Consider the following 21,130-nt stretch of genomic DNA (forward strand, 5'->3'; position numbering starts at 1 on the left):
TAGTGTGGCAAAATCTACGCACACTCGCGCGTTCTGCGTAGCCCCACTACGCGCCGCCCGCCTCCCGCCCGCCCTAATTTAAAAATAATTTAAAGAAGGTTAAAAGTATATATAAACCTCCTTACCTTCAGCGCGGTGTCCCGGGTCTCCCTCTTCTTTCTGACGGCAACTTCTTCACGCAAATGTGCATGCACGGACTCCCGCGCATGCGCATTTCTCGTGAGAAATGCGCATGCTTGGGCGTCCACGCATGCGCATTTGCATGAAGAAGTTACTGTCAGCAAGAAGAGGGAGCCCCGGGACGCCGCGCTGAAGGTAAGGAGGTTTATTTACCTTTACCCTTCTTTAAATTATTTTTAAACTAGGGCGGGCGGGAGGCGGGTGGCGGGCAGCTCTGCTTCGCTACAGTGTGTACGTAGCGCTGCCTGCTACGCCTACTTCGTAAACGGCGAAGCAGGCAGCGCTACGTGCACTCCGTGGGCGAAGCGGAGCACGAAGCCCAGGGTTACTCTTGAACATTGATACATTGTGTGTTTTATTTAACGTGCTTGCAGATGCTTTGCTATTAGCAGCCAGTGACATTCATATGTGTCATCCTTTATTGTGTTGTTGTCTATAAATCCAAAGTACACTCTTACATGCCTTGGGCCTAATGTTGAACAAACAAGATGTATCATAGTGTGTGATGTAAAAACTTGATATAGCTTCTGTTGGGAGTGCTGGAACTCCAACGGTAACAGTTGAATATTGGTAGTCTATACAGTAATAGTTTTGTTATCTTGTATGTCACTGATAGTACAAAGGCCAAAGGTGGGAGGGAATACTTAATGACTACTCATTTGTTGAATAACCTCTCTACTTGTATTTGCTGTATAGCTCACTATGCACTGCATTATGCACATATCATAGTAAAGCTCTCCAGGACTGATAAGAGACACAAGTTCGACTCCTAGAAGATGATGGCTTACATCAAAGACATGCAAGACTCTCTGTTTGTTCTGTTGTCCTAACCCCCCCTTTCCTACTGGGGTGACAGTTGATTCATGGTTACAATTCCCTGATCAGACGCCTCCGTAGGAGTGATAGGAGGCCCAGTTTCATCTCTGCAGACAAAGGCCATGTGAGTAGCATGACAGAGTTCATCCTGGTAGAATTTGTGGTTGATGTTTCACCCTCCTCAACCAGTAACCCAAGTTCCTACTGCTACAATGAGGTACTTGGTTCCCAGTAAATGAAAAATTATGGACTTATCATGTGTGAAATTCCCTTGTTTCTCAACTAATAGGCCAATTTCCTATAGTGGTTATTCATAGTTAAGGTCTGTAGTGCTTCACTTAAGTGTCTGTGCTTTTTTGTATTGTGCATTATGTGCAAAAAATGCACTAAAGTACATTTATGCTCTGGTCGGAGTTACAAACTAGCTTACATTCCAACTTTATGGTAAACAAGGATCACCAATGCAGATATCAGTTTCATCACAATTGCACTCCTAGTACTTCATGTTTTTCATAATTATCTGAGTCAGTTCCTTTATTAGATTCTTACTGCAGATACGCTGCTGGGCCAAGTTAATTACTCTGATGGTCCGATGGAGGATCAGAGCTTTTCCCACCATTTGGTAGTGATTAGCTCTTTTCTTGGTAGACGGAAGGGTATGGACAGAATCTGTGTGTGCTAATTATAGTTTTACACTGCCCTGGCATGGAAAGGCTACACACAAAGAGGAAAAGGGAATGCAGGCTGACCTCGGAAGCATATCACAGGAGGGATCTCTCCATAAAGTTTTGAAGAGAAAGGATGAGGCAGCTGTGTTAGTTAACGCTCTCAAAGACCTCTTTCAAATGACCACTTAAAGCTACCTTCTTGAAAATTCCCAAAATGCTGTGCAGGATAGTTGAGACAAGGGTGGAGGGCTGATGTGTCAGGCCCATCTTGGTATGTGTAGAGTTCCGTCTCGGCTGCAGGGTATCCACAGTCATAAACCTACTATTAACTCATAGTTTGTAAACACCCAAAAAACATGAACATAAGCAAAAGTGTACGTTTACCTTTGTGATTTAGACCCAAAGTTCCCAAGGGAATCACTGTTCCTTCTGTGATAGACTGCCCTGATTCCAGCGGTTATTGGGAAAGCCCTGCAAGCTAACACACAATGTAAAATTGGTGACAGGTGCTTGGTGTTACTTTTGTGGTTTGCCTGAAAGATTGAAGAAAATGTTCACATATCTTTCTATATTCTCTCATGTTAGCTATTTTTTTACTCATTACATGACATTTATGTATGAGCAAACAAAAAATAAAAAAATAGAATTCCTGTCCAGTACATAAATACTTACAGGAAATGTCAGGCGATTCGATTGCACCTATGCAAATCTGACCTATACTCTTTGCATAATCTTGGATGGGAATTTGAAATACTGTACAGAAATAACTTTTTGTGTGTAATGCGTTTTGTATAAATACTTCCGTTCAATTGCAGGCTAAAGTTATTTGTCAATATTGTGCATTAATGTAAAATCTTCTGTAAACATGACAACTTAGGGAATATTGATCAAAGCCGCTAACCTAGCAATATCTTTTTTGACGTAAAGTAGTAAACTTAATTGTATTTAATTTATTTCTATTCATTTGCTAATCTCAAGAACTCTTCCTGTTCATTTTGTAAACTTACAGCAATAGAAAATGGTGTCCTCTCAGATAAGTATATTTATTATATTTCACCAATATGATAAACAGAAAATGCTTGCAGGAGAGTGGTTATATATGACACTGTACTGTGGCCGCTGGTTATGTTCCAAACAGCACACAAAACTACAACATAACTAGGGTGTAAAAAACCGATTTCGACTATCGCAGGGCAATTAGAGGTCACCGGTACCTAACTTCATCAAAGGGGCCATTTTCCTATGGTATCTTTGGAGGTCTGTACAGTGCTTCTCCCCAAGCTGGAAGGCAAGTACTGCTTTTAGCAATTGACTCTCAGAGTTAAGAGCCAGAGCAGTACATCAGGTGACGTGAGCTCAAAACGCACACCAAACCTACTCAATAAATCAATCTCCCATTTGTGTTTTTGTTTAAAAAATGTATTATGTACACAGCAAAATACAACTTACAGTATTACAAATAAGTATAAAGTTACAGGTTGCAGAGTAATATAACCCCTAGAGTAGCATAATTTTGGCTCCATCATTTATTTTAAGCCACATATATATTTACCTTTGGCCTTATGTACTTGTGCGATGCAAGAAAACCAATGAGATACAGTGCACTAAAAGTATAGAAGGTGCATGTATTGTGTGTTTAAGACATCTCTGTGTACATAATATTGTTTTTCCTTTTCAGAAACATCTGGGAGGATATGTACAAATAATTTTGGAGTGCTGTGTAATACCAAATTTTACAAACGCCACGCTCTGACATTTTCAAAATACACCATATTTACAAAAATACGGTGCACCCCTGCATTTCCCCAGTGCTCAAAAAGCTGCGTAGTGCCAGCGCAGGCACCCTTGCTCCATGTTGCAAGGGTGCCTGCGCAGCAGGGGCAATTGTTTATGTGCAAAAGGGACACCTTCCTGCAATTAAACAATCTGTAAAGGCAATTTGCTGTTTCTATGTGTGTTGCAGAATGCAGCACACATAGAAAGAGCAAAATATGTATCGCCATCCTAAGACCAAGTTTTACCTGCCCTTAGTTTTTTGCTCTGCCTAATCCTTGTAAATATGGGGTAGCATCGAAAAGCAATTAGGGTTGCGGTGGAACACCCACTGCAACACCTATTTCCCTCTCTTTTGCAGCAGGGTACTGCTGCAGAAAGGAGCATATTGACAAGTTGGCATGAGCCACGATAAGTGGCTAAATGCCACCTTGTAAATATGGGGTATGGAGCAACACCACCGTAGCGATAGAAAAAAATATGCTCCAGTGGCATTAAGGGTTTGTAGATATGCCCCCAGGTTTGCTGATATTAATCTTCTATAGGTATAGGCTGGAAGTTGGTGTGATAAAATGCATTTAACACAGTGCGCTCACTAGGGATTAGTGAGAGTGAATTGCATGTGTGTTCAATGCTTTCTTTATAAATTGCAACCAGTTAATAAAGATTTCATTTATTGGATTGTATGTTGGATGTAGAATTTACATGCATTTACAGAAAACTGTTAAATTAGCATGATTGCTTGCCTTAAGTTGACAGTTGAGTCATTTAATACCAATGTGAGAGTTATTGGCTTCAAGTCTTCTCCGCTGCAGGTGAGACCAAAGGCATTCATTAGTTAGTAAAACGTACATTGTATCTCAAAGATAGGGAGGCAGGAAGAACTGGCAAGATCAAAATATTTTAATGAAGAACAAAGGGAGTGTTACCAGTTGGTACTATCAGAAAAAAGGCAGGAATTTAAGGATGCTTTGGAAGTGGACACTGGAATTTGGAAGTAGTGTTCATGGTGCCAAGTTCTTTTTTGGGAAATGGAAAAGTGCTATGATATGCATGCGGTCATATTTCTTAAATGTTCTTTGTGCTTTTTAATTAGTGAATCTACCTTGGGTTTGGTCAGATTCCCTTTAGACTTAGCGAGTTAGAGAACTCTATTGAAATCCCTGATGGAGTGGCTTTATGCTATACAGAATTCCATACCTATATTACTTCTACAGAGGTTTAAATGCTGATACCTTCGAGCTTCCTTGATTCAATAGAGTTTCTTCGATCTAGTTTAGGGTTTAGTAGATGTTGTGAATCTTTTCCAGGTATGAGGTGAAGGATCAAAACCATTTGCCTGGTCATCTAGTCCTATTCTTTATTTTCTTCATAGCAGCCACACAATTTCCTATATGCTCCTTGCTATTGAGGATCAATATTGTACGCTGCTTTGGTCTTCCTTTGATAATCTTATATATTTATAGTATGTTCTTGAGATTGATTTATATTAGTCTGGCTTTGAGTTTGTAATAAACTTTTTAACTTCAAGTTACTGACTCAGAATTTGTGTGTCTGGCCTTAATGGTCACACCGTATCTTAAGGTAAATTGTTGTTAACCCCTTTTCCTCTCAGGCTACTAAAAATGGCCACTGACCAGAGTCGAATTGAAAGGAATGGCCCAGAGCGTTCTCATATGGTAGCATACTGAAGATGGTTGGTACCCAAAGTGGAGGGATTAGGAAACTGTTACTTTAGGTTAGTTCAGTTCCAATCTCAGTGCCTAATGTCCATGTTTCGACCTGGAGAATCATGTCAGTGATGTTCCAGTGGGTCCAGAGCAAGTTGTAACAGCAAAGGAGTGAGTATCAATAGGGTTGTGTATACGCAGCTTTTGCCTCTCTTCTGGTGCTTGTGGCAATGTTGTGGTGTCCTGCGGCGATTGTGTGATATGGTGTGCTAATGTTTTAGATGAACCTTGTGAGTGTTGCGTCTATTGTGGAGGAGTTGTTATCACATAGGATGTGGCCTAAGATCCCAGGATGATGTTGAAAAGTGTAGAAGACACTGTAGTGTAATTATCTGCTGAGGTTTTGTGGCATCTGTCATGAGACGTCGTCAACAGACCAATCAAGATAGGGACATTTATCGGACATTTATCTTTTGTGTGAAAGGGAGGTGTGATTAATGTGGCAAACCGTTTGCACTGATCAGAGTGATTCCCCACAAGACGTGGTTTAATTTGAGTTTGTATTTGTCTTTCTTTTGCATTATTGATTTCTGTTGATTCTTTAGTAAAGCAGACAATTGTTACCTGCTATAGCACTGAATTCAGTTGCAAATGTATTAATGAAAACAGCGTGTTCATGGAAATTGTAAAGGAGGATCAGTTGCTGCGAGGAGTGCAATTGTCATCACAGTGGACTGTGCTGGGATAGGATGGTTGATGTCAGATTTAATCATCAGCATCACCTCAGAACAGTAATTACATCTAGTAAGAGAACCTACACAGACCTACATCTCAGAATTGTAATGTGTCACAAGCTCCAATGATGCAGGTTCCACAACCTCTGATGTCACAGCAAGCAAGCTTATGTTCCCAAAGTTTATCCCAACCAGGTCTCAAATTTGAATCAGGATGCTTTCCAGAATAGTAATCCTTGCCAACAATTTCCCATGTTCGAGACAAGAGAAAACTTTGGCATCGATCAGTCTTTCTGATGGTGCCTGAGGAGGGGTGTGTGGGGTGAGGATTGCCTGCTTGGCACAGTCTTGGAGGTAGACCAGAGTTGCCCATTTTTTGATGCCCAAGTAAATGGCTACAGCGTATCATTTTTGATTTATGGTGGTGCTATCTGTTCTACTGTGAGATCAGTGGAAGTCCCAAACATACCCCTCTATGGAAGAGCTATGTAAATATTTGGAGTTAGATTTTCCTCAAATAGGTTAATAAAATCCCTTTTGCTCAAAGAGCAACTGGTTGCTGGGGGGTCACTAGTATGATTATCTTTAGTTAAAGAGTTGGAGCTACCACAAGCAGAAGCCTCAATCGGGACTTTAGCAAGAATAGGTTTAATTTTAGTTGTACTACGTCCCTTCTTTAATTTGTTCTGTGTATCCTTAGCAGTTCTACCCACCGCTTTCATCCCTCTGGTCTTAACCCTAACAGGACTACCCAGAATACTCTGGGTAGCAGAGGTGGAGGGATACTCAGTGGGCATAGGGACCAGACTGTGAGTAGTAGTCCGGGGCTGGTCGATGGGATCAGTTACATTAGGTGGTGAACTAGGGACATATAAGGGGGCAGGAGGTATAACCCCCCTAACAACCTAGGATCTAAGGAAAGTCTCCGCTCGGTAGCCTCAATTTCGTGGACCAGCAGGGATTCGGCCTGTGTTAGAAAAGCATCCAAAGTGCCCACCACCTTATCCCCAGTTTTCCTTTTGATCATTTTGAGTATACCACAGAATTACAAAATTACAGCTAATAGGCTTGGCTACAGCAACAGCAACAAATATCAAAGCCAGCCCACCAGAACAGTACAGCTAGCAGAAGATGAACAGCAAGTGGCCCAGCCCAGCCTCCTTCGGCCTCTGACGGCGACGCGGGGAGTGGAGCTGATATTAGAACGCCTCCAGGCGTGGGAGATGGTAACGCTGCTTTCCGGTGTTGAACAGCCGGGGAGCCTGGGAATTGTAGTTTTTCTCTCCCTCCCTCCTCACTGTGGCCTCACTGCGGCCGCTAGAGTCTCAAACGCGGTGGCGGGAGGGTAAAGGCAACAGGAACAGCAGCAATGGCGCCAGACAGGGAAAACCTGGAGGAAAGCACATGTCCCAGCGAGGGCAAACAGGCAAATAGGTGAACAGGCAAAGTGACACCCTCAATCCAGAGCGAAACAAGTCACTAATCACACGTGTGACACTCAGTGAATGTTCATACAATGTTCATAGAAATTGTCCCACACAAGGGGGGGATGCTGCGCTTGCTCCTGCCACGGACCCCCGCCCAAGTCAAGGGAGATCCAGGAGCCAGGAGCCAGATAATTGTCCCCCCACGGCCCCCTCGGGGCTCTGCTGAACACACCAGGCTCACCGCATAAAAGGCCTCTAGGAAGGAGCCGGCTGGGACTCACCCGGTCAGATCAACCCCGCACTGGAAGGCTACGGGGTTCCGTGCAAGGTCCAGGAAACCGATGGTGGCGCCGTCCGTGCCTTTCCCGGTCACTGAAGGGAGCAAGTTGGTGTGGGGGGGGGGACAGAGCAGCTGGACCAGCAGTTCATCAAACGGGACGAGACGCGCCCCGTCCAGGAAGGCTCCGCGCTGTTTGAATCAGAAGACACAAAGTTCAGAAAGCGAGGACGGACCAGTAGCGAGAAGTTGGAGTTACTAATCAACAAATGAAGAACACAGCTACTGAGAATGTCCCTGTAAATATGGGAAGTTTTGAGGATAATCATCAATTTGTGGTTTGTGATTCGAATCCTGTGAGTTTGTTAGGACGCGATTTGTTGTGCAAACTGAACTGTACCATATACTGTACCCTGAAAGAAATTGAACTACAAACTCATGATGAGGACATTGCCAATAAGTTGGCAAATACGAATACAATTATGGGAACTTATCTGATGATGAAGATAGAAGACTTGCTATTATATCTCAGAGATTCAGTGAGTCCAGAAGTTTGGGTTTTTTCAGGTAAGGACATTGGGCTCATTAAAGGAGTTGAACCTGTCTGTATTCAGATAAAGCTCAATGTGGAATATCCCACAATACCACAGCATAAATTGACCCCTGAAACGAAAGCCGGAATAACTCCAGTGATCAAGACAACTATTCAACAATGTATACGGAAGGAGATCATGGGGGGTTCATGTAACTTACCCGTTATGGCTAAGGGTGGGCGTCAAATTCCGTTCCGCTCGCGGAATTTGCGATATTTTGAAATGTTCGCGTTCCGCGGAGAGCGCGGACATGCCAAAATTTCCGCTATTTGCCGCGATGTGAAGATTTTTTCATGTTCGCGCTTTGAAAATGCGTTCTCACGCGCGCGATCGCCTTACCGGGATCCCTGCGTTCGCTGACGAGTTTTCCAATCCGTTCGAGTGCTCGAGATGTTGATAGCCGGTCGCGCTATCCCGTGAGAGTTTGCGATCACGTTATTCTCCTCGCCATCAGACACCGCGAGAGTCTGCAATCGCGACCAAGTCATTTTCCACCACAAAAGAGAGCGTGAGGTCGCAAACACGTCAATCTCCACCGCGACAAAGAGCATGAGATCGCGAACACGTCATTTTGGACCCGCCATCGACATCCGGCGGAAGTGTGGTGAAGGTCGAGATCGCAAACACGCCAAATTTTTGATTTGGAGAAGAATATTAACTCTAGCTGCATAAAACCTTCTCTAAATGATGATTTGGATGGAAAAAAATTCCTCTGATTGGCATTTGGCTGTTCTTTTTTGCGCAAGGAGTCCTTTTAAAAAAAAAAACTTTTATCAGGCTCCTCCCAGTGCTTTGTCCATCTCCTGTTCATTCTGCCGTTGGATTTCAGCTGGAAGGATCACTCTTTGTGTCTGCTACATCATTATCATTGGATGTGAGGACTTTTGAATTTGATATTTTACAAGTAAGTTGGTGTTGTGTCTGTTTGATTGGGGGCATTGCAGTTGCTGCAACTACAATTTTGGTACTTATTATTCTTTTTTTTAAATTGTTGGGGGTAGCCAGTAGGCCCAGAGCTAGTCATGGGTGGGTGCATGATGAAGCAACTGTTCCTTTGGTGTGTGTTGAATGTTTTTCAAACATCATTTAGGGCATGGATGGCATTGGATTGAGTTGGAAAATGTGTTTTTGGGGGTATTCCTGTATTTGGGGTTGTGTTAAAGAAATGCCTTTGTTGTGTGTGCCTAGGGTGTTCGTGTGCACCCTGCAGACCTTGTTTTGCCCTGTGGATTTTCGTTTTAGCATTTTATTGCATTAAAAAGGCACAGAAGTGTGGTTTAGCATGTATCTTTTGCCTGGCTTCTTTTAAGGCCTTATGGCAGTTCATTGCTTCCCAGGCCTCCAGCTTGTTGCTTGTGATTTGTGAGTGTCCATGTGGCTGGGGGCCTTTTCTGGTGGGAGTTATTAGTGTACTGCTTTTGTCATATATAGGCCTGCATGATATTCCTTTGTGGCCTAGGCTTCTTGTTGTGGGCCTGGCCATGAGGCTGGCGGCCATTTTGAAGGCAGGCAGTGTGTTTTTTGCAACAGGCCTGCATTGTCTGTCTTCTGTTTCTTGTAGTTGGGTGGGCCTGGCCATGTGGATGGCGGCCATTTTGAAGCCTAGGCCTGCAAGCTTGTGTGGCCTTGTCTGCCCACGGGCCTGCCTTCATCCAGTAGGCTCAGAGCAGGTAGCCACACGTGCATTAAACAAGTGTTAATCTGTGTGTTCTGTTGAATTTAAACATCATTTAGGGCATTGATGGCATTGGATTGAGTTGGAAAATGAGTTTTGGGGGTATTTCTGTTTTTGGGGGTGTGTTAAAGAAATGACTTTTTTGTGTGTGCCTAGGGTGTTGGTGTGCACCCTGCAGACCTTGTTTTGCCCTGTGGATTTTCTTTTTTGCATTTTATTGCATTAAAAAGGCACAGCAGTGTGGTTTAGCATGCATCTTTTGCCTGGCTTTTTTATAGGCCTTTTGGCAGTTCATTGTTTCCCAGACCTCCTGCTTGTTGCTTGTGAGTGTCCATGTGGCTGGTGGCCTTTTCTGGTGGGAGTTAATATGGGCCTGCATGGTTTTCCTATTGGCTTACTGCTTCCATCCATCCCCTTTGCCAGCAGCAGCTCCCTTCCATTACATTTGTATTTTTGTGGTTGTTCTTATTCTATCCTATCCTTCCTGAGAGGGTAGTGTGTGTAGACTGTACACAGTAAGTAGAATACCATAGTCCTTGTTGCCAAAGTCTCACAAATGACTACAATATATCTTCAATTATTTTGTTTGTACTAGTAGTAATTGAACCACAGCAACAAATGCAACATTTCACTGATGTTAATCTCCTGGCTTATTTGCTTTTAGGTGCACAAAAATACAGAGGAGGAGGTAACTATCAACATCATCCTTTGTACTGCCAGACAGAAGTCCTGCTGCGCACCACATCATGTCCAACTGTGACCACAGACATCTCTGCAACTTGTGCACCTGCATCCTGTCTGACCCCTGAAGAAAATGGGCCCAAAGAAAGGTACCAGGTCCCCCAGTACCAAGAAAGTTGCCGGTGAGAAGAAGGAACAGAAAAAGCAAGAGGCACTAACCACGACTGGTGTGCCGGCAAATGTGTTTTTTGGGACCATAAAACACACACCTGCAGCAGCGTTGTCCGGCGGGAACCAAGCTGGGAGTAGCACATCCGCACCAGCGGGCCAACCCCACCAACCTAGGCCCAAGCCCATGAGTGTTGCAGAGGTAGCCAGTCTACTAATGAGCAGCGATGTTGAAATGTCAGTATCGCAAAGTAGTACACAATCAACGCAGGCAGAAACTCAGCAGATAAGTCTGCAGCAGCAGGCACAGCCGCAAGAACAGCAGCAGCAGGCACAGCCACAAGAACAGCAGCAGCCGCAAGAACAGCAGCAGTCGCAAGAACAGCAGCAGCCACAAGAACAGCCGCAGCCTCAAGAACAGCCACAACAACAGCCCACAATAGTAGTTGCTCCTCCTGAAGTAGGGGCATTTCAGGAAATCGAGCTTCCTGAAGACAAAGAGGGGCAAGCCACTGTTTCAGAAGATCCATTGTCTTCCTGAACCCCAGCAAGGAAAATGAGGCTTATTCTATCATCTTCGTCTTCAAGCCCCACTTCTGATGATCTTGATGCCCCTTGGAAGCCACCAGCTCAGTCTGAGAGTGATGCACACCACAAGACAAGGCTAGTGAAAAGGAAGGTTCCAGAAAGCCTCCATACCCCGGCCCAAAGGATATGGAGACCAACATTTTCACTCTATCCAAAATGGCTGCAAGGGATGTAGCACGGATACCACCAACACAGGTAACACCACCACGACCTCCAGCTTCCATATTTTCATTTGCAAAGGAAAGGCAGGGACCTACATCCAGCTTAACCACCACCTCAGTAGGTAGTGGTAGAAGTCGCAGTGTAGCTGCTCAGAGTCACATTCTAAGCACGCCCTCCAGTTCATCTGGTATTGAAAGTGGCACATCCAGCAGCACCAGAAAGTTCTCCTCCCCAGTTTGGGACTTCTTTTCGCTTAGCCGTAAGGAGGAGAACATTGCTATATGCTCAATTTGTCGACATGCTGTTAGGCGGGGTAAGCTTGGTACAAACTATGGTACCGGAGGCCAAACAAGTCATCTCAAAATACACCACACCATCGTATGGGAGGCTCACCTACTTCACTTAGAACAAAGTAAAACTCAACCCATTGTTGTTGGGCAAGAAGAATCAGGGGACGATAGTATCGCGGTGGAAGGTGAACAAGAGGGAGACATTTCTAGCCCTGTCCCCAGTAGTGTAGTAGTACCGGCCAGATCCTCCTCAGCAACATCTCAGTGGCACCGCAGAAAGAGACTGAGTCAGGCTGAGACACCAAGGCGACCGAGTAGTACTGCAATGATTATAAAACAAAGTGCGTCGTTGAGCCTAACTGAGTTAAAGAAAACTGCACCACAAGGGAAAATAATCCAGCCTACCATTGACAGCATGCTTAGGGTGGAGGGGCAGTACCAATGCAATCACCCAACGGCACAGTTGTACAATGCGAAGCTGGCTAAAATGTTAGCGCTAGACTTTCTCCTTTTTTCATTTGTGGAAGGGGTGGGTTTCCTTGAATTTGTGTCAACCATCTGCCCTAAATGGAAGGTTCCCAGCCGGTCCTATTTCGCAAGAGTTGATGCTTCCAGCACTACATCATGATGTGCTGGAATTGGTTTGACAAGCTTTGCAGCAGAGTGCTGTTCACAATATCCACTTAACAACAGACATGTGGACCAGATGCCAAGCCACTGATTACATGTGCATCACTGCACACTGGGTCTCATTTGTGGGGGTTAGAGCTAAGCTATCTGAAGTAGGTGCTGATGACACAGCTGAGATTTTTAAAGCTACTCGAAACATACAACTGTATCCATGTTCGCCATGGAGAAATCTCATACTGCTGTAAACATATTTGAAGAGTTTCACAGCAAGGTTTTTGAATGGCTGCACCCAAGAGGGCTTAAGATTGGTTTTCTTTCCACAGATAATGGCAGTAATGTAATTAAGGCCATGGAGCTTGGTTCCTATTTCAGGGTTCCGTGTTTGGCACACTGCATTAACATTATTGTTCAAGACTTTCTGAAAAAAGAAGCCATATTCAGTAACTTACTGGCTAACTGCAGAAGAACATGCACTCATTTCCGCCATTCTTTTAAAGCGCGGAAGCAGCTGAGGATCATTCAACGTGACTATAGAATGCCAGTCAAAGCACTTGTCCAGGACGTGGCAACACGTTGGAACTCAACTTATTACATGCTTGACCGTCTGTTTGAGCAGTACATGCCAATCAGTGAATATGTCATTGGAAGAGGGGATGCTACTGTGAAAGGCATGAGCCTTCAGATGGACCAATGGTGCCTAGTTAAATGCCTGACTGAGATGCTTCTTCCTTTCGAGGTCTTCACACCTGAAGTCAGCAAGGAGGACTGTATTATGGGCCAAGCTATGCCATTGTTACATATGCTAGAGCATCAGCTGAAGGAGGTGTCTGAAGCATACAAGGATGTAGAGGAAAAAAAAGAAGCATATGAGTTGGTGGAGATGTTAAACCCGTCGCTTAGCTGACAATACAAGGGTGCAAAATAAGATTTGTGCCACAATTCTGGATCCACGGACAAAATGGGCACTGAAGACATTCATTCCTTTTTCAGAAATGGATGTTGCCCGGTACAAAACTTGGATAGCATAGTCAGCGAGTAAGTTGGAAAATGAACGGCTGCTAATTAAAAGCCCGCTAGATAAACCCGCAAGTACTGCAGCAGGGCATCTGGCATCAAGTTCAACTCCGGAGCCTGAGGGCAGTGCCTTTGGCTCAGAACACTCACCAACACTATCGACAACAGCAAGAACTGGATCGTCAGGCCCAGTAAAATCATTACAGGATTGGTATTTACAGCAAGGCATTGGTATGTCCAGTGCTGATGCAACGAGAAAAGAGCCCGAAAAAAGTTTTGCACCCATGATCATTGAGCGGATGGTCCAGGCCTATCTGGACGACCCAACAGAGGTGCACATCGATCAAAACCCATTGAGGTATTGGTATGGGAAAAGGACCCAATGGCCAGTGCTCAGCAGGCTGGCGATAAACTAGCTGGCTTGCCCTGTTGCAAGTGTCTCTCCAGAACGTGTTTTCAGTGTTGCTGGTTCCATTGTATTAGTGAGAAGGACCAGTCTTTCGCCCAAAAATGTGGAGAGTTTAACAATGATCACAATGAATCAGCACTTTATACCACGGAATTACACAATACATGAATCAAGGGAGTAAGATGAGGACGGCGGCTCAGGTGATGGAACTGGTGTGTTAGATGATGATTACCTACTTCTGGTTGAACCCCCAGAATTTGAGGACGAGCTATACTTCCCTGACAAATAGGCTTGCACTTCCAGTTCTTACTGTCTTCCTCCCTTATTTTCTTTTATTGGTGTATCAGTTCTGTTTTTCTGGTTAGAAACTTTGAATCACAACAAATCCATCACCACCGTCTTCTAATTGTTTTATTGCCATATACAAGTTTTGGCTGGCTGCATATCACAGTACACTCCTCCGAATCCTGCTCCTCCATCTTCCTGAATCTCCCTAAATCCATTGACCTCAAGAAGTCAGATGATGATTGGATGAGACAAAATAGAAGAAAAGAGAAAAAATATTTCCTAGTCCCTCCAAAATAAGTGGAACATGATTGATGATGACTACTATAGCTATCCTCCTTTGTGATCCGAGAGAGACTGCCCATTAACTGAAGATGAGAAGGAACAGGTACTGAATGATGCCATGCATTGGACGCTGACTGAGTGATTTTGTTGTTGTTTGTTGTGCATGAATTTACTTCATTGTGTACTTTATGTAATAATCTACACACTAAAAGTAACTCAAGTCCCTTTTCCCTTCTTGTATTTTTAATAACAAATTTGTACTCCTACTGCAGGCCGATACATTGCATTTTGAATACAGGAAGGGGACTCACTCGGTACATGCAGACTGAGTTGAACAACACCATCATGATGACCACAGTGACATAGTATCTTCACAGTCACTCAGTACACGGATCGGAGATGATTGATGGAATAAGTCAGGCAGTTTCATGAGTAGCATAAAAGGTAAACAAGTAAACAACAACCAGGGAGACCTAAATGTCTGTGTAGCGGTGGAGTCAAGTGTAGCAGTGGTATGACTGCGGTGCATTGATTTAGTCACTTAAATTGTAAAATGCTATGTTGGTGGATATGTGCTTTGTCCAACTCTTTCAAAAAATGTACGCTACATGGAGGATGTGCACTGCAAAGGGTGCCGTCACCGTGGGCCTGCTCTGTCCTGTTGGTGCTGTAGCTTAATGCTGGAAACAGACTAGAGTAGAGATGATGCATCCATGCCACCTCGGAAACTGTTCTTGTTGCACTACACGATAACTTGTCCATTTTTTTCAACTTGGTTTCAATCTCAATATCCCTTTTGTATTTGCATCTACAATTACAGGCCGGGCCTTACCCTGTGCTATACTTGGGAAAACAATGCACACTTACCTTACCAATGAATCTACATCTTCCAGGGAGGCAGTGGCGTCACCCAAGATGGATGGACGGAGCATCCTTGGAAAGGAGGACCAAGAGGAATGCCGAGATTCAACTCACCATTTGACCAGGATAACACAGTAACAGTATCATCTTTCATCATCTTTTAAATAATTCAATTCATTTTTTTGAGTACAATCATTACAACAGTGTGTTCTTATTGTTATTACTATTATTATCATTAGGTTTACTTTCTGTCTATAACTCATCCCTACAGATGTTTAAAAAAAATTCTTTGCTATCTGTAAAAGTAAGCCCGGTAACACTGAACACAAACTGTATGTAATCCAGGTCTTTCCTTATCATCATCATGCATGCATTTCCTTTTTCTCCCTTAACATATTAATATGGATATGGTAGTCTACAAAGATTCTGTTGTTTGATGTTTGTCCATGCGTACTGTTTTTCTTTCTCAAACCTTTCCCCACACCCCCCTTCCCAACCATTCAACAAACCCTAACCCTCTTCCCCCGGGCAGTGTGACTTATTGAGGTATGACTACATTAAATGTACACCAATAATTTATCACACGCTTGCTGGGGCGTATGTGGCAAAAGCAACAGTACTTCAATTTCAAGGCAGGGCGGGATCTTCTTCTGCTTGCCCACCCATGAGCAGTATATTTGTGAGGTAATGTTTTTACCAAAGGAACCTAATACATCAGCATTAATTTCTGGCATTGATTGGATTGATGGATTTCATTTGTCGTCATCCTCCTACACAGCACTAACAGTTACGCTTGTGTCCAGTGTACTGTAGGCCTAGTCAAGTGACTCAACACAAATAGAGTTTATAACTCTGTGTACTACTAGGCTATCCCCACCGCCATTATGTTTTGTTGTATTTTGGCATATTATTGTTTGGCAGTAAGTTCTGTACTTTACTTCATTCTACTACTCCTCGAAGAGTCTCTCTCAGGCTACTGACTGTCTCATTTTCTTTTTTTGCAAATGCTGCTGTCAGTGTCTACTACTACTACCACCACCACAACCATGGCATGTTAGGAAAGAAAACCATCATCACCATGCAGCCATCGCTGTGCCTAAGTTAAACATCAAGCAAAGCTAAGAGAAGTTTGGGGGAGGCATAATTAATAGTGGACATGTTTTCATTAATTCAATTTCACACACCCCTTTGAGTCCAGTTGCAGAGTGCCTAGAGTAGAAGAGACTGACAGTACTAGTAGGACAAGTCACTCAGTGAGGGGTGCCGCATCTATCTGTTTCTGTCTTACAAAGTCATCCAATTATTAAAATCAAACACTGGCTGTGGGCGGCCCTGCACCAGCAAGGAAAGAAGGATACAGTGTGATGTAAAACAGTAACCCCACCCAGAAAACATTAACAACATCGTATGTAAACTTAAGTAGAAATATATTATTTAATACCCTAACAAATATAAACTATGTAAAAAATATCCCACACCTGACCCACCCCTCTCCCTAACCCCAACAAATGTCCGTAAAGAAAAATTCCAATTTTCCAAAGGAGAAAACCCAATGCCCGATTCCCACCCACCCCAAGAATCATTAAAAAAAAGGGCAATAAACAGGGTCTAAGTTCGGCGAGCTTTTTTAGGAGGACACAAACTTGCTCCTCTAGGCGGGCAACACCGCGCTTCAATGCGCGGCAGTTGCATCCACGGGGGGGCAGCACTGTTGGAGGGGCGGCTGCCACATGGTGGCGCCGTACCAATGGAGAGTGGTGGATGGGGCCCGGGGCATTAGAGGAGGCTGCAGCTGCTGCCGCCTCCTCCTCCTCCTGTTCCAGAACCACCAGCCGACGATATTCAGTCTGTATGGCCTCCAGTTTCCGGCACCGGGCCTTGGCTGCCAACTCCTTCCGGTCAGGTTTCCCCTTGGAAGGAGTAGCTAGTACAAGACTATTGTAAAATATGCACTTCGCAAAGCAGCAAGACAAATTATTTCTACACGTAGTGTCACGGTAGCACTAGCAAGCACAGTACATAACATTTCTGGACTTTCTTGGACTTTAACATTTGTGGGAGTTTCTGGCATTCAACCAACCATGCATCTGATTCCTATCAGCCACCTATGCATGCTGCATGCATCCCACAAATCCTTCTCTGCCGATCATAAATATTAAATCTTGCCCGTCCTTCTTCCTTCCACTCTTCTTTCCCTTTTCGTTCAACCCATCCATCAAGGTCATCTGATCTGACTTTTAGTCTTCTCCATAAAACTTTCACTGCTGAGTTGAAATCAGATAGAAGAGGCAATTGGTTACTCAACACTCCCACCACTAATGCTTTTACTAATGCTAAGTAAAAGGTGTCTTCAACCGTTCACAACAACTTCTTACTTAGTAAGTCAACTGTACAATATTATACAGTACACCCTTGCAGTGAGTGTAATGTCAATAAGTAAGGATTAGGAGTCTAACTTACCACTGCCCGCCACAGCTGCTGGCTCACCCCCTGCAGCTCCTCCTGCAACTGCCGCCTCCTCCCCTCCTCCGTCAGCAGCCGCGTTGCCTTCGCCGCTGGCTCCGGCACTGGTGGTTGGTAGTGCGCCTTGAAAAAACATTACACATTTTTTAGGTGTCATATCCACCTGCCACTATTTTTCACTGGCAAGATTACAAAATGAGTTAATAGTAATACATACATATACAACATATATCACTAGTACAAATCAGGTAGTAGAAGAGTAGACACTAGTAGTTATATGGTCGCTAGGGTCATTCTAGTCTTTGCTTAGTTAGCTCGAGCCATGCTACCATTTTATCTTTGTGTCTTTTATTTTAGCACACGCGTTGTTACCTCGCAGCTAGTTGTATAAAGAGTGATGCCTTTGAGCCCACTTGAGCTCATACTGCTAATGTCTAAGCGCTACGTACAAGGTCAAACAAAACAAGCCACTTTGTTATGGAGTTCTGGTGTTAGTCCATATTGCTTATCCAAAATCCTACACTTTTTGCCACGACTGAGAAATGCTTGCAATATACTAACGCGCACCATTTTTCTCCTAACAGACGGAAGATTCCCTTCTACGAACCATAGCTTTGCAGAGCTTATGATGTAACAGTACTAGCTTCTTCTAAGATGAGGGGTCCACAGAATTCGCTCAGAGATCTTCATTTATAATTTTATATAAACTATATTCCTATTCCTACAAAGGGGATGGTGGTGCTTTCACCACTGTTCACTTATTATCAATCATGATTTCGCATTTTTCTTTCTTCGTTCTATGGACTTGCAGTTATTGTAAGCGTAACTAAGTGTAACAATGTTTATAGTTTAATCTTATGCATTTTGCTGTTGGTGCTGCATTATAGAACAACATACAGAGCTTGTCAGTTGGAAATACATTTTTTGAACTTACATAGACTCGTTGGTATTTGGTGTGGATGGACTTACACGAGTGAGCAAGCGAAAGGAAGGGTGTGCAAACTGTGCATGTGCATTGCTTCCACGACTGAGAGGTCAGGAGTGTTATGTTCTGGGTTGTCTATTCATTGGGTATCTCGGGGGGGGGGTTCGGAGAGCTAATAGTAATGAAACACTATTTATAACTAGTCGGGCAGGGGATTGTGGTGGGTTCTGTTCTGATTGAGGTGTGAGTGTGAGGAAGGTCCAACCTCCCATCACCAACAATCTATTTTATTGTGCAATGTTCTGTATGTATCAAAATAGTAAAATCTGGTTGGGCATTTTGTTGGTGGGAATTGTCGAAAAACATCAAGATTAATAAAGCCTCAAAGTTTAACGAGAATAGAAGGAGTACAAGAGGACAACCCAAAGGACTGGACTCAATGGCTAGAGCTACTTGTGAATCTTTGTTTTATTTAAAACCTTTAAAAAAAAGAGTGGGCAACTGGGCATGCTTAGCTACAGACAGACTAATAGTAGTAGTACAGAGAGTCATAGCAGAGGCAGTTAGAGGCAGGGATAACAAGAATTAAAAACAGATAGTCTAGATAAAATGGTAACTGTTGGTAAAAAATAGCATTAGGAAATGGAAACAATAGTTCAGGAAAATAAATACGGTGCAGTAAAAGTTAGTGAATAAGAATTATTAATATTAAAAACAGAAAGACTTACTGGGGCCTGCAGAAGAGCCCTCGTTCTGGTCCTCCTGCCCGACTGGAACTGCTCCTGCCGACTCTGCACCCGTCTTCTTGCCCCTGGGTGCTGATCATGAAAGATATAAGAAAGAAAGAGACAAACATTGATGATTGGTGTGAAACAAATAAAATATTTTTATAAGACTGTCAAAAAAACATTTGTGTAAAGAACAATTGCAATAAAATTGACCTATCTAATCTGGTCAACAAGTAGTATCTGGGGATTCGCGGACCGACTAATTATTATTTATCTACACTAATCCAGTGTTCCATTCTGATTCCAGAATACTAACTAAGCCTAAGTAGTACGTACCACCTGACCTAGGCCACCTATATCAGGCATGCTAATTGTACATTAAGTAAGCATTTCCACTTCTTTTAGTCCACAAAAATGCATAAATGGAGGACATATGCCTGTATTTTTGCATACCCAAAATTGTTGGTTGGTTGATGCAGATGTTCTGCTAGTGCTAAGCCTAATACCACTCACTGAACAAACTACAAAAGGTTCTACTAAGGACTGGGGTAAGCACTAGCAGCACTCAGCAGCATGTGACGTAACAGAGGGGGCGTCACGCGTCGCAGACCACTAAAACATTACAAACTTATAATAAGTAACTAAACCTAAGTATCAATCCACCCCTATCTAAAAGAAATGAAAAAAGCAGGTTATAGGAAAAGAGTGAAAAAGTAGTTGAAAAACACCGCAAAAGTAGACAAAAACTAAAAATATAGAATCAGGAAAATAGAGAGAGTGTTAATAAATAAAAAAGATTAAAAAAAAGTTTTCAGAAACAAAGGATTGAAAAGATAGAGGGAGGATTGAAAAGCAGGCCCCAGAACCATAGCAGAAAGTAAATAACAAGATGGTCGAGCCCATTGCGACCGCATGGGCAACTTTGCGAGATATTTTCCCCCCGAGCAAGCAAAAAGCGCCGCAAACACGCAATACGCGTTCCTGAACAGGAAATACCTATCGCGAACAAACGTGAGCATGCATTGCGCGACCCAGAACAGGAAATAGCATCGCGAGCGGGCGGGACAAGTGAAAACAAGATAGGTGAGCCCATTAGCGACCGCATGGGCAAGTTGGCGACACATTTCCAACGCGATCACGCAAAAAACAGCGCGAGATTTTTTGCGTTTTCGCCTAGATTTGCGTAACGTGATTACGCAATTTCCGCCCACCCTTAGTTATGGCCCTGCAGAATGTTAGCTTCAATTCTATTAAAAAAATATGTATGGGTTTACCCAAATTACCCTCCTATACCTGGGCAAAAATACAATACAAAGGTAAAAAAGGAAAGAATGGCAAGAAGGAAAAGATATATTTATATCTACTTACATAGGGAACTTCATATTACGATATTAACAGTACATAATCCTGTCGTTAGTTCATGTTCCTTATTCCTAACTACAAATCACATACCAAAGATGCATTTTTACGTAATTTTAATTATTGTTGTATTGATTTTGATCATCGTTATTTTTTTAAATGATCTTTTCGAACATACAAACATATATGCAAACAACAAATATATACAAATCACAAAACAACACAGTTCATGGATTCCTTCTACCCACTTGATAGAAAAAACAGTGAACGCCTATTAAATAAAGGGAATACACTTTGAGGTCGTCTTATATGCACACAGGGTTATTACTCCTCTAAATAGCTTAATCACAAAAATGTGCATTCAATCACCAGAAGATTTATCAATTATAGTCAGACTCCTCTTGTCAAAAACTGTCGACGCAGACGTGTTTCGGCCTTCCTATATTTCTTGGCATCCTCAGAACAAGGG

Source organism: Triturus cristatus, chromosome 2_2, assembly GCF_964204655.1.
Source record: "Triturus cristatus chromosome 2_2, aTriCri1.1, whole genome shotgun sequence".
In the NCBI taxonomy this organism is placed as follows: domain Eukaryota; kingdom Metazoa; phylum Chordata; class Amphibia; order Caudata; family Salamandridae; genus Triturus; species Triturus cristatus.